General features: G+C 41.9%; 1 protein-coding gene and 1 pseudogene across 1 annotated transcript in view; both read left to right on the top strand.

Annotated features, from left to right (window-relative positions):
• Syt7 (Synaptotagmin 7) overlaps nt 1-14,629 on the top strand; it is a 1,421,749-nt gene that overhangs the window by 556,226 nt on the left and 850,894 nt on the right. The window lies entirely within an intron of this gene.
• LOC137234375 (nuclear pore complex protein Nup205-like) overlaps nt 1-14,629 on the top strand; it is a 32,358-nt pseudogene that overhangs the window by 11,858 nt on the left and 5,871 nt on the right.

The raw sequence follows: 14,629 nt of genomic DNA, 5'->3' as shown, positions 1-14,629 counted from the left end.
GCGGGCGGGCATTGCCACCGCCAAGAGGGCAAGGGACGTAATCCAAACGGCATTACAATCAGCCGGCTTCTCCCTCAGGAAGTGGACTTCAAATTGCGACCAACTACTGGAATTCCAAGACCGCATTTATTAAATGAAAACTTTTTATATTTTGAAGATGCTAGCATGGTTAAAGCCTTAGGGATCAGGTGGAATGCCCACTCTGATTATTTCTATTTTTCTACGAAACCCATACATAACCAAGTCGTGTTCACAAAGAGAACAATATTGTCTGCTATAGCAAAATTATTTGATCCACTAGGTTGGCTAGGGCCATTTATTATTACCTCGAAAATCATTATGCAAACTATTTAGCTGGAAGGCACGGGCTGGCAAGAAGCCGTATCTCCCGCGGTATTAGATAGATGGCATGATTTTTTAGAAAGCTACCGAAACATTGAAAGAATTCGTATACCACGTTGGGTACGATTTTCCCTGGTAGCGAGCATCGAACTACATGGCCTTTGTGATGCTTCTGAGAAAGCATACGCAGCCGCTATATACCTGAGGGTACAAATAGATAATCATGTATTCGTAAACTTGCTCTTTGCAAAAACCAGAGTAGCCCCGGTCAAGATCATATATCTTCCCCGCCTTGAAATATGTGGTGCAGTTCTGCTAGCAGAAATAGTATAGTCAGCCGCAAAAAATCTCAATTTTAACAACCCTACAACCTATCTATGGACGGATTCGACCATCGTCCTTGCATGGATTCGGAAATCCCCATGCTCGTTGTCCACTTTCGTTGCCCATAGGGTGACAAAAATAATTGACAAAGTAAGAAAGAAAACTGGCTTCATGTCGAATCGGCATCAAACCGGGCAGATCTCGCAAGTAGGGGCATACCCGCTGAAGATCTTATAAACAAAGCCCTGTGGTGGGAGGGCCCTTCTTGGCTTCATGAAGACAGCTCAAATTGGCCTACCCAAGAAACAGAATATACCACCACGTCAGAAGAAAAGCGGGTCCAGGTACACTCATCAACAGTAGATACAGACTCGGATATCCTCACAAGATTTTCTGACCTCTCGAGAGCTTTGAAAATACTATACGACGTCTGGAGATTCTTTCAAAGAACTAAACCAAAAACAAGAGCCTCATTTCAGGCGAATTCTTGCTCAATTTCGTCGAGCGAAATAAAAGCAACGGCCCAATGTCTGATTGTTATCTATCAAAAAATGCATTATGGGGAGGAGTATTCAGCTTTAAAATCTAAAAAACTTATAGGAGCAAAGAGCGAGGTACTACCGCTGAACCCATTCTTAGATGAAAGGGGGTTTATGAGGGCAGGCGGTCGCCTCGGAGCTTCCGATATCCCATACAACGAGCGACACCCAGTTATTCTGTCGTATAATTGCCAGTTGTCGCGTCTTATCGTAAAATTTACCCATAGGATTTCACTCCATGGGGAAAATCGACTTATGCTACGCCTCATTCGTACGAAGTATTGGATACCACGAGTCAAGAATATGATAAAATCGACGATCCACAATTGCAAGGAATGCACGATTTACCGAAAATGTGTTCAAACCCAGCTAATGGGAATTTTACCCAAGGAGAGAACTACGTACTCACGGGCATTCACAAATACAGGGGTCGATTTTGCGGGACCCTTCGATATAAAGAACTTCCAGGGACGAGGGTGTAGAGTGTCAAAGGGGTATGTATGCTTGTTCGTCTGCTTTGCAACGAAACCGATTCACCTGGAACCCACCTCCGACCTCAGCACTCAATAATTTTTAGCAGCATTTGCGAGGTTTGTTTCGCGAAGAGGCTGCCCTAGTAAGATGTTTTCCGACAATGGCACCAATTTTGTCGGGGCTTCTAGAGCACTTAAAGCGGAAATAAGGGAATTCCTAGAAAACGCCCGCGATAACACCTTCAGCAAGTATTCCCATCAATCCTTATCGTGGAACTTCATTCCCGCATCAGCTCCCCACATGGGAGGACTGTGGGAGGCGGGAGTGAAAAGCTTTAAAAGCCACATCACAAAAATCGCCTCAAATGGCAAATTCACCTTTGAGGAGTGTGCGACTTTGCTATGCAGGATCGAAGCCTGCCTCAACTCCCGACCATTGAGACCCGCGTCAGACAATGTACCAGACCTGGAGCCACTAACCCCATGTCACTTTCTGGTAGGAGGACATCTCTTATCTCCACCAGAACCCGATGCCAGCGAAAACTCTGCCTCAATTATAAATCAGTGGCAAAAGTTAAAAATCCCTACATCATTCCTTCTGCAAGAGGTGGAAATCCGAATACCTCTCCAAACTGCAGAAAAGAAATAAATGGAGATTTCCCAAAACGAACCTAAAAATCGGGGATCTGGTCGTAATCATGGAGGATAATTTGTCTCCAAATTAATGGAGACACGGACGGGTGGTCAAATTACACCCAGGAACTGGCGATCGTGTCAGAGTGGTCGATATCCTGACTGTGAAAGACCAGATCACCCGACCCTTGGTAAAACTCATCATCTTACCGTCCCAGCGCGATGAGGCAGAAGAATCTGCTGCATCCAAGTAAAACTTTAACCGTGATAATCGCTTTATTATACGCAAACGATACAAGTGTTCTGCTTAAATGGGAAGCATCAAATACTACTACTCATAATATACATAATCACAAGGATATCTCTTTTTTCTTTTTTTAAAAACTGTGTATGAGCGATTGAGTGAGCACAGTTATTATAATATTAAATTTTATAGAAAACGAGGATGAAAGGTCCAAATGGTATGTAGATCGCGATTATAATTATTTTTGTAATTTTCTAATTATCTGTGGCATATTTATTGTAACTATACATATATATGTATATGTATATTTTTAAATTTATTTGGTTTTGTTTTAACGACTGCGCGTCGCAGCATACACCGTGTTATGGAATCCGCATCTTTGATGGAGCAGTAAGGAAGGCAGTCGGCATGATCTGGGGGTGATCTGTGGCTAGTCATGTCGGCTGGGCGGGGTCCTTGCCAACCTTACTGTTCCTGCGCCATAACAAAAAAAGTTCCTGTCATGCCTATTCAAATCAACTGACAAAAAAGCGCAGAGCCGACTCAAAACGCTTATAATTCAAAATAAAACAACATCCGGTCGAACCGGATGCCACGGCCAGACCGTTAAACATTCAAAAATTTAAAATTCAGAAAAAAACTGAATGCAACAAAAATTACGGTACCGGACGTGACCGGTTAATAATTCTCTACTCAAAAGAACAAAAAAAAAAAGCTGAAAATCAAAATGAAAGAAAGAAAGGGCCGAATATACATGGGGGTGCCGCGGGGGTTGTTGCGACGCCCGGTGCTGATCCCCCCTCAAAACCATGGTCACCGACGCACCTAAATTTTCGGTGGCCCCTTACCTGAATTACCTGTGTCCTCTAAATAAAGGGAGACGTCAACATTCCCATTTTAATTATAATGTTTATTCAAAATTCATGTTACTTACACTATTAACTAGATTAGCAATAAAAAATAATATATAGTATGGGTGGAATTAGGCAAAATGAAAATTATATGTATATATATAATAATGAATAAATAAATTAACCAAGAAAAATTACCACATTCCTGTTTGGTTGTACGTACTATTAAATATTTCTTAGTAGTATTGTTTTATTTAAATTTCAGGCTTATAATAACCGTAGCATTAGGATGCAACAATGCTTAGTTGCATTATGATTTTCTCTTCATATACGTACATACATAACTTGGAACAAAAAGAAAAAAATATAAATACGCGGAGTTTGTATGTAAAAATGAAATTTGTGCAGCAGGCCTACTCACATTCAAATTTATCACAATTCCTAAATAATTCCCACTCAAAAAAAAAAAAATGCAAACGCTCAAATGTCTGTCAATTATTTTGGTTAGATATTAGGTATTGTATATAAAAAGAAATTCGGACATAGGTACATAGTACATTTGTATGCATACCTAGATATGAACAAACATGCACATAACTAATTTAAACTAATACTTATGACCATTTTTTCTTTTATTTGGTTCTATGGGTCATACACTTCACCTTTCATTAGTTATGTCTTTGATTATATAAAAAAAAGAAAATGTTATTGCTAATAAAATATAAGTTTCCTATTTGAAGCTGCATACTTTGTATGCACATTTTTCTTCTATCTATACTCAAATACATGTAGTTTTCTTTTTGGCTTCTGTTGCGTTTTTGGTTTTGTTTTAAGTGATTTACATACGATATTTAGGTAACTCAAACAAAACAGGCATGCTCAAATTTGTTCTAGATGGCATATTGAAATATCCTTACTAATAATACGGACAAAAAGACTATATATATGTATATATTCATAATCCTTAGTTTTAACCAAATTTGTTTTCTTCAAAGTAAGTCGTATGGTGATAAAACGCTGGTTCTTTTCGTTTACCAACACATTTGGAGAAAAACAAAAAAAACCTAAAGCGAAGTGGAACGTTAGTTAAGAGCTCGAAAATGCGAGCCTACATAAAATCTTAAAGAGAGCAATAGAATTGATTTATGTTTATATAGATAAATCATTAACCCATGTTTGGTCTCAACGCTTACACAAAGATTAATGGAGAAAATTAAAAATTTACTTAGTATTGAAAGAGTTTGCTTCGCTCATTTTGTAGATTCACTTAAAGTTATTCCTAAAATTATTTACAGAAATGCTTGTTGGGTGATATCTTTAAATTAAATGTTTGTATAATTGGTATGAAGTGTTTAATTTGTAATTCTGGTACATAACTAAATAGCTAGTTTCTAACTACTTTGGCTATTGTTGCAGCAGGCCTGTGTTGCGGCCCTGCTGTTGTTGTTGTAACCGGTGGTTTTTGTAAGTCTGGTGGTGGTTGCGCGTGTGTTTGGCGGAGTCCCGTGGTGGTTGCGTTCGTGGTTGGCGCGGTCGAAATGGTAGCGCGCTTTTGCTGTGGTAGAGCGTGAATGTTGCGCTTGTGGTGGTAGCACGCCGGTGCTTTGGTGGCAGTTGTTGGTGCTTTGTGGTAGCATGCGGACTTAGCGCGCGGTAGTGGTACTGTTGGTGGCGGTTATTGGCGCTTGAGGTTCCCGATTTTTAATTATAATGGAAAACCTTTTTTTTAAATTTTTATTATTGTTGTTGCCTCTCGACCTTCGCAGATTTTACTGCACCACACAAATTCACGTTGTTTAATGTTCTCAAATTGAGCGCGTGTACGTTATATAAACGTTTCTGTTCTGGTTGTTGCTCTCCAGCCTTAGTGAATTTAAATTCATATTTCAACGAAACTATTAGCACTTTTGGCGTAAGGAATTTAGGTAAATCGAGCTGATGACAGTTTCATGTTTTACGCCCATAGTTATTTCAACGTTGCTCATTCGATTTTATAACCTTGGTTGTGCAAGCTAATCTCACAAATTATAGCCACATGCCCACCACTCGCGACACAACCGATCCCAACTCTATTGGCAACCAAAATTTACTTACTTCAAATAAAGTTAAGTTCTTCCAAAATCAAATTTCCTCGTGTCCAATCCAGAATGAAAAATGGCAGAGCAGAAACCAATCAAGCAGATAACTTCCATATCTTGTTCCCACCGATTATTCTATAACTCGTTTTATCGGTTCGTTCAACCCCCATATTGGCTCATGACCCTGTCACACCTACCACGTTCCGATTTTAAAGTCAAATTCGGAGGGCGTACTTTCGCGTCGTGAGGGAATTGTGCGCTGAGTTGACTGGACTTGCCAATCGAAATCGCTTAAAGCGCTGAAAAAAAAAAACAATATTCACTACCATACAGCAGTAATTACCACGTGTTGACTATGTTTGCTTTCGTTCTACTTTTTGACAGTCTCTATACCAGCGAAATGAAAGAAACAAAATCAGCTGATGAGATAAAATTCTCGGAGATGCCACCTGCACTAAATTAGTAACGAGGGTGTGTAACCACCCCAGGTAACTATGAGTGAGGGTGAATCCTACCTTTTTTCCCTATCACTAGCCAACTGGTACGTTCCAAGGTTGACTATCCCAAGTGGACCACAACAAACCTGCTTCGCTTTGAAGACCTGACGATGAAGCGAACATGAAACCGGTTTATCTGTGGGAAGCCACTACCAGGAAACTTCGATGCCAGCAACGTGGGGCACGACTCACCCCTAAGATAAGAGTCTCAAAGTTCTACCGCGAAGCTAGCCGGGCAACAAGGTCCATCAAAAAAAAGTTAAGTCAATTTGTGAATTAATTTTGTTTCTTAGTTAAAAAGGCTTTCCGGCAATTAGACATTTGTTATGGAGAACTCGTCAAAACTCCGTATGGTTCTAGTGGTTAACACCCCCACAGAAAGGCAAAAAACATATGGGTGTAGACATTTTGATAAGGAGAACTCGTCCAAACTCCGAAAGGCTAGTCCAACCCAAGCGTGGACTGCCAGGCTGTTCACGGTTCTCGGTGAGTACGCGTGTGAACATCCTATGAAGTCATTGCTCGGGGAGAATACTGGGCGAGATGTCCCCGACCGCCAAAGCACCCAGACAAAAAAAGTCCGATTGGTAGGTTAAAAAAAAATCAATTGGTAATTTGGTAAACTGATCTTGAGGGTTTATTGCGGACGTATATCCGAAGCATGGAAGCGACCTATCAATTTCCCGTTTAGGTCCTCGAGATCATACACTGCATTGCCTATTTTTCGGAGCACGCGACACTTAAGCTATTTTGGCTAGAATTTGGCGTTAATGCGCTGTTTAAAGTAACTTAAGGAAAATTTTTTCCGGTAAACTTCTTGGCCTTCCTTGTAGTTGACTTGCCTAGAGCGCTTGCTATAGGTGTTTATCCCCCTATCCTTTGCCTGATCTAGATTTCTACGGATCTGCTCGCGAATATTAGTCAACTTGTCCGTTCTGCTCACTATCGTAACCTGGTGTTCCCGAAGGCTGCCGAGTTTCTCTAATACACTGTACGCTGAGGTATGTTGGACCATATTTTGGCCATATAATGCAAAATAAGGAGAGCAGTGAATTGCCGTATGAAAACCACTTCTCAAAACTGATAAAATCTCGGGTATATGCTTATCCCAATCGGTATGGTCTGGTTAACCTTCAGGAAAATTCTAAGCTTCGAAACAATTTCTCTATTAACGCGCTCGGATGAGTTTGCGTCACGTGCGTCACCCCGTAATTTACTAAAAATTGGTTCATTTCCTTAGAGATAAACTCTTTACCATTGTCACTATGAATAAACTCAGGGACCCCTACAGCTGGAAAAATTTCTGAAGCGAAGTAATTTATAACGTTAACAGTGGTGGCTCTCTGCATGGGCTTTATCCAAACGTATTTTGAAAGATGGTCTAGTACTATAAAAAGAAATTGATTTCGTCGCTTAGATCTCGGATACGGCCCTATGAAATCGCAAGATAATCGTTGAAATGGTCTCTCGGATTCAAAGGTATTTTCTATAGGCGGTCTCGGCTGCTGATTGGTGGGTTTTACTGCCTTGCAAGTGTCACAACGCTGGATGTAGTCCCTGACGTCCTTAGCCTGCTGCGGCCAGAAGTACTTCTGCCTAACACGTTCTAAGGTTTTCTGCCAGAAAATTACACCGTCCAGTACTCGTAAGTTTCGAGTTCGGAGACGGTCCGAATCAAATCTAGATATTCGTGGCTGCTAAACTCGGGAGAGACTAAATCTATTTCCCCGGGTGTGGTAGTGAAAGTCAACTCATCGGCATCAAACCGCGAAAGCGCATCGGGTACTACATTAGGGTGCCATTGCGATGTTCCATTTTAAAGTCGTATCTTTGCAGCAGAAGTGACCACCTCGCTAACTTCCCGCTCAAGTCCTTTTGTGTCATTAACCACTTGAGACTGGAGTGGTCCGTGATAATCCGAAACGGTAATCCCTCAACATAGGGTCGGAAACGCTTCACACTGATTATGACGGCGAGACATTTCAGCTCGGTTACTGTATAAATGCGTTGAGCATTATTCAGCTTTTTCGACACGAACGCGATTGGATGCTCAGCGCCCTCGTCATCCACCTGGAACAACACTCACTAATTTGGACGCGTAGCATTGGATTACGAATTCTTTGGAAAAGTCTGGTTGGGCCAAGACAGGAGCGGAACTCAAAGCTACTTTTAGTTTTTCGAAGGCCTCTATAGATTCAGAGGTAAGCTTGAACGGGCCTGATGACTTACGGAGACAGTCGGTCAAGGGACCTGCCAAGTCAGCAAAATTGGTAATAAACGCCCTGTACCAATTCGCCATGCCCACAAACCTACGTACCTGCCGAGGGGATTTAGGGATGGGAAAGTTTTGTATCGCTTCTATTTTTCCTGGATCCACTTTCAAACACCCGCTGCCGCAGACGCGAAGGGATTGCCTTGTCCATCAACCTACTCATAGTCTGCGGTCCATTACACAGACCAAAGAGCATTACCTTGAAGTGGTACAGAGGCCTCCCCGGAACTGCGAATGCTGTTTTTTCCTTTGAGGACTCCGTCAATTTGATCTGGAAGAACGCGTCCTTCAGATCAATGCCACTAAAAAAATGCGTATCTTTCAGTCTGCTCAATAAGCCGTTGATATGAGTCCTTCTTAGTCACCGCGTTGACCTTCCTGGAATCTATGCACAGCCTAACTTTACCTGGTTTCCGGACTAGTACCACAGGACTACACCACGGAGAGTTTGATTCTTCTATAACTCCCAATTCGAGTAACCTGTCTAATTCGATAAAAGCTTCGGCTTGCCTCGGTGGCGATAGTGGGAAATGCTTGCTTTTTATAGGAACGGCATCACCGGTGTCAATGTGATGCTCCACTAACTTCGTTTGCCCCAGACCTAACTTTTCGAATGAGGGGTCTCTATGACTTTTTCTAATTCTTTTCTCTGGGTTGGCGACAAATCATGGAGATTAAGTTCTTCATCTTTCTCATTTCTAATCTCTATGCACTCTATGCTTGGGAATATTTCGGGAGCAAACGCAAATGCTCTCCAAAAATCTACCCCGAAGTAAGCTTCTTGGAGAAGTGAAGGAACAAGGTAAAAACGAATAACTTTAATGGTATTCTTGAAAGTGACCGGTAGAGATACTGAGCCTAAGATTTTTTGTTTGTTGCCACCCGCGGTATATACGAATGCATGTAAGGTAATGTGTGGGAGCTATGATGCTGAACGAGGTTCCCCCGCCTTCTCGCTCGGGTGCTGGTTTCCCTGCCTGCGATGGTCCCTAGGGAATCTTGGAGTTAATACTCCCCTATGGCCACATTTAAAACAAAAAGAATTCCTAATGGGTTCCTCACAGTATATATAAGAGTGGCCAATTGCCTGGAAATTCCAGCATTGGATTCCTGTATAGTCCGGTCTCCTGCTGCGCCGATATTCCAGCGCCTCTATCTGCGGATCCACTTCACAATCCTCGCCTTCCATCCTCATGTCCGGGGTTGTCACACGGGTTTCGTTCACATGCCGTCCATGGTAAGTGGCTCCCAACAGCTTGCTTTCCTTCAGCACTTGCTCTCCTCTGCGTGCTACATCGCGTAGATCATGAAGCGTTCTAACATCCGCGTTGAAAAGCATCAGCTTAAGGCTACTGTTGACGTTCCTTTTTATGATGTCTATCAGCAATACCTCTGACATGGGTTCTCTTAAGCGCGCGTTCAAGGAGATTATGTCCGTGTGGAATACGTCATAACACTCACTTGCTTTTTGCTTCCGCATGGAGATCTCCATCATGATCTCGTGGTAAGTTTTTAAAGTACCGAATTCTCTTTTTAAGGAGTAGCACAAAAAAGCAGATGTCACATTTGGGTTTTGTTGCGTGAACAGCCAGTACCACTCTTCGGCCCGCCCAGAAAGGAATAGGTGGAAGCTAGCCATTATCTGGTCGTCAGTGCATTGTGTACGTACGCACAGGGTGTTTAGCTTAAACAGAAAATCTGCCACGCTTCCAGTACCGCAGAACGATATTTTCCACTCCTGCGGTTTCACTACTATGCTGCTCGGAGCAGGGTACACCGGTGGTACTACTGTTGGAAGTGGGTTACGTTCCATTCTATTCGCTTTCCTATTCAAATTTATGGACTGCTGCGCAGTTTCGAGCGCGGCGTTAAGCTGGTCCATATTGTTTCGGATTGACCCCATCTCCCTCCGCATCTCTTCCTGCGAGGTCCTGTACAGCTGGTGAACACTTCCAACCCCGAGTCCCCACGAGGAGCTTCGTTAGGGATCCCTGGAGTATTCGTCCGGTCACTTGAAGCTTCTCTAATATTTCCCATTCCAAAATTTGGTGGTAAAGCACCAGCTCCATCTGGTGCGTAGGTCGACACATTGGTCATTAACCCCGAGATATCATGCGCGTTTAGTATGGGCGGGTTCAAATGACTGGTGCTTACCGGTCTATCCAGTTTTTCGCGGTGGTCGTTCAGGTCCGAGCCGGTATGAGTCCCCGCTGGATTTCCGTATTGCCCCCCTACTGGGGTGTGCACCACCAAGGGACGCTTGCCCTTGGAAAAGGCACCCCTATTATTATCACTCCGGTGCTGGTTACCTCGAAAATTTCCCGCACTCCCCAACGGAGTATTCTGGCCCGGTTGCCCAAATGACTGGTCACGCGACATTATGATGAGGGAAAAAAATGTAGTTTGTCAAATCCTAGTATTCGAAAAAAAACCTTTATTTAAAGCCAAACGTAAGGCAGTTAGGGGTTAGGAAAAAGGTCTGAATTCTTCCCCGCCATTCCACCCTATATTCTAGACGATGGGTTGGGAAAAGAAAGTATAAATATATATAAGGGACAAAAAATATTTGCGCGAGGAAAAAAAAGTCGCGAGAATAACTACACCAGTTTAATCCTGAAAAAAAGTGATTAGTTATATACAAATTTTATATGAACAATGGGAATCCTGACATCCCATCCCCAGAAGGCACTCATGCTACAAAAAAACAGATCCATTTATACTTGTCCCTAGTGCTCCCAACCGCAATGAGAGGGGGTCATAAGGCCCCCCTCTGAGACAGGTTGGGGCCACTAGGGTCAGTTCCAGACACACACGGGTTGGTCTCAACACGCCCAACCGCAACGCAGGGGCAGTCTCCAGGGGCTCGCCCCTGGGACTGGTTGGGGGTGTTGAGGCCTCCTGTCCATTCTCACCGGACAGCCCTCCTGCCTCCACCGCAATGGGTGGAGCGGTTTCGGAACCGCTCCCTAGGCTGGTGGGACAGTAAAGGGTGCCGCTGTGGATCCCACCTCACCTCGTCATAATCCAGGTGGTATTCACCTGAGACGTAAGACGAGCAGGGGTCCATATAATTCACAAACACAGTCATACCTGACGACACAAATTCGGCAAAAAAAGAATTTAGAAAAAAAACCCAATTTAGCGGACAAAATACTTCTACTGGTGGTGGTTGCGCGTGTGTTTGGCGGAGTCCCGTGGTGGTTGCGCTCGTGGTTGGCGCGGTTGAGGTAGTAGCGCGCTTTTGCTGTGGTAGAGCTTTTGCTTGTGGTGGTAGCGCGCCGGTGCTTTGGTGGCAGTTGTAAAGTTAGGTTCTTCCAAAGTCAACTTTCCTCGTGTCCAAAACAGAATGAAAAATGGCAGAGCAGAAACCAACCAAGCAGCCAACTTCCGTATCTTGTTCCCACCGATTATTCGATAACTCGTTTTATCGGTTCTTTCAACCCCAATATTGGCTCATGTCCCTGTCACACCTTTAAAGTAAAATTCAGAGGGCGCACTTTCGCGTGCGGTGAGTTGACTGGACTTGCCAATCGAAATCGCTTAAAGCGCTGAAAAAAAACCAATATTCACTATCATGCAGCAGTAATAACCACGTGTTGACTATGTTTGCTTTCGTTCTCCTTTTTGACAGTCTCTATACCAGCGAAATGGAAGAAACAAAATTAGCTGATGAGATAAAATTCTCGGAGATGCCGCCTGCACTAAATTAGTAACGAGGGTGTGTAACCACCCCAGGCAACTATGAGTGAGGGTGAATCCTACCTTTTTCCCTATCACTAGCCAACTGGTACGTTCCAAGGTTGACTCTCCCAAGTGGACCATAACAACCGAACCTGCTTCTTAGCTGATGGCCCCAAAAGTTATAACAAACATAGTGTAAGCATTTAATATGCTATGGAATTTCAAGGTTATTTTCGTTGAAAAGAGAACTAAATATGAACACTGTGAGCCTAATTGACGTGTTTGTAAGGATACTGACATAAATTTACCTCTCTGGAAAAAAAAACTCGTTTCCTAATTGCCTGCAGTTACTAGTTTGGGGTACTTATTATCGATCGAATAGTTACATTCGTTTTGCTCGCATTACCATGGTGTATTTTGTTGTTTGTTGCAACACATCACCACAAATGTATTACATTTATCAACGATAACTTTGTAATTTCGCCCTCTCATAAATTTTAGCGCGTTTAAAATTAGAAAAGGTTCATTGTTACTATGTACATAAATCATTCAACTCACCATTAACTGCGAGGCAAAGGCGAATAGAACTTCTTTAAGCTCGCGGCTTTGTCAATGGCAGCTGTTCTGATTAAAATTCTTATAGCTTGCGTTTTTTTTTGGCTTGACTGGTTTTCAATATTCATTCTAGCAAGTACCGAATTCTTCGTCTAAAATTATATCATATGATGAGCAACTAATTGACGCAGCTATAAGCAATAAAGTATTTGATTTTTATTTCAATAGTTTTTTTTTTTTTTTCATTGGTTACCAGCCAGCGTATATCATTTGTTTTTGCCTTTTTAAATTATAATTATATCTGTTGAATATTAGAAAAGAAAACATTACATCGGCATGAGTTTCTTTACCGTCGTGTCGATATGCTAATTACTAACTTCATTGAGTTTATGCATTCTCAAGTAACAGAATTAAAGGGAAAGGCGGATGAAACCGCTCGAACGGTTATGGGATTTTCAAAAGAGGGCTGGAACCACCATATAACTCAGAACATTACTTTGAAATGAGATGTTACATATTGCCTATTAAAAATGAGAGCTGGTTTGACAAGCTGTGAGAGGTATGCGCGGAATACTTTCAATCTTTTGAAACAAGCCTCTGGGCTGACTGGCAGTACAACTTTATCTTGTGAACATTTCTTTGGTTCTTTAATTCAATACTATTCGAATTTGCGACAGGAACATTGCGTTGGTAGTGAAACGTCTTACAAAAGCCATTTAAACCGCGGCATTAATCCTCAAGAAATGGAAGCCCTACAAGCAGTACTCGAAGTGACACGATGTGCGGCTAATTATGATGAATTATCACGTATAGCAATTTGTGAAAACCCGAATTGGGGAGCATTGCAAATCCTTCTAGGTTCGTTGAATTGCCCAGTGCCATTTGTGGTGGAAAGACATGTTTTGGAGATATTGTCCGCGCTGGGCAAATCTAAAGAAACAGCAACAATCCTATGGAACATGATCAAATTATACCAAATTTTCCGACTCAGGGATCCCACTGTGAATGCAATCCTCAAACAGAAATAGAACAGAATGAATCTCGCATCGAAAAATCTTCTCGTTCTCGGGGAATATTAGATCTAGTTTATTCGTTGTCAAATGCCGACATACCAAAGAATTTAGGTGCAGATCAAAGAAAACGGGGCGTACAACCATATGTAACATTTATCATTGATGTAATTTTTACGACCGACCATACAAAAAACAGACGGAGAAATGAGAAATCGGCTTAAAATATTTGAGGATAATTAATTATTTAGTAAGGATTTATGAAGCAACACCTAGCGATTTTAAAGAGCAAGATGATCGAAGCTCATCGTTGGGGCACCACATACTGTTGCAGATGCAAAAGGAAATCTCATTTTTGCCTTTTGATAATCGAAGAAGGTAAAAAAAAAAAGCAAAAGTTATTTCTAGACTGTCATCTTACTGCAAATTGACCAAACATATTGGTTGGTGTGAATAAAATTATTTTCGATATTAATCCACGCAGCCAGAGTCCCGATCATCTGCTGAATATTACACAATTTGTGATTTTTTGCAGCTCTTTACCGAATCATTCTTATGCTGCTGCAAATATACTCCCTATGGTTGGTGCCTAATGCACCGAACATCTCTACCCAAATACCGGATGTATCTATTTCAAATAGCCATATATATTGTAACGATTTTACTTGCAAATCCTCTTATTTGCAATCCTCTGCTAAGTTCGAATTATTAAACTGTTGAATAAATAAATCCAATAGGTAATAATGCAAAATGGCCTTTATTGAAGTACTTCACTATAACACTCAAACTGTGCAACGAATAGCTTGCTTAATAACCAAACTCAAAATGAACTCTACTATACAAAATAATACTGCTCTTGCTCGCTAGATAGCGTCTTAGTTGAAACTGCTTGACAACTCAAATCAAACTGAATTCCAGCGCCTCTACAATTGCCGCCTTTTATACTCTTTTATTTCAACCTTCGCATCTTCTAGGCGCTTCCAGAATCTACTAGTCCAGCAGCTCTCAAACTTCTCAGCTGTAACTACAATTGCACAATTTTATAGTTTTTGTCATTGCATACTTATAGGAGTATCTCAGATATATGCATTTGTTTGTGCATTGACTCTCCGCTGCACGTATTCGTACAT

The sequence above is a fragment of the Eurosta solidaginis genome, chromosome X, assembly GCF_040869045.1.
Source record: "Eurosta solidaginis isolate ZX-2024a chromosome X, ASM4086904v1, whole genome shotgun sequence".
NCBI lineage: Eukaryota > Metazoa > Arthropoda > Insecta > Diptera > Tephritidae > Eurosta > Eurosta solidaginis.
Note: the sequence above shows the minus strand (reverse complement) of the source record. Positions and strands in the feature narration are given on the sequence as shown.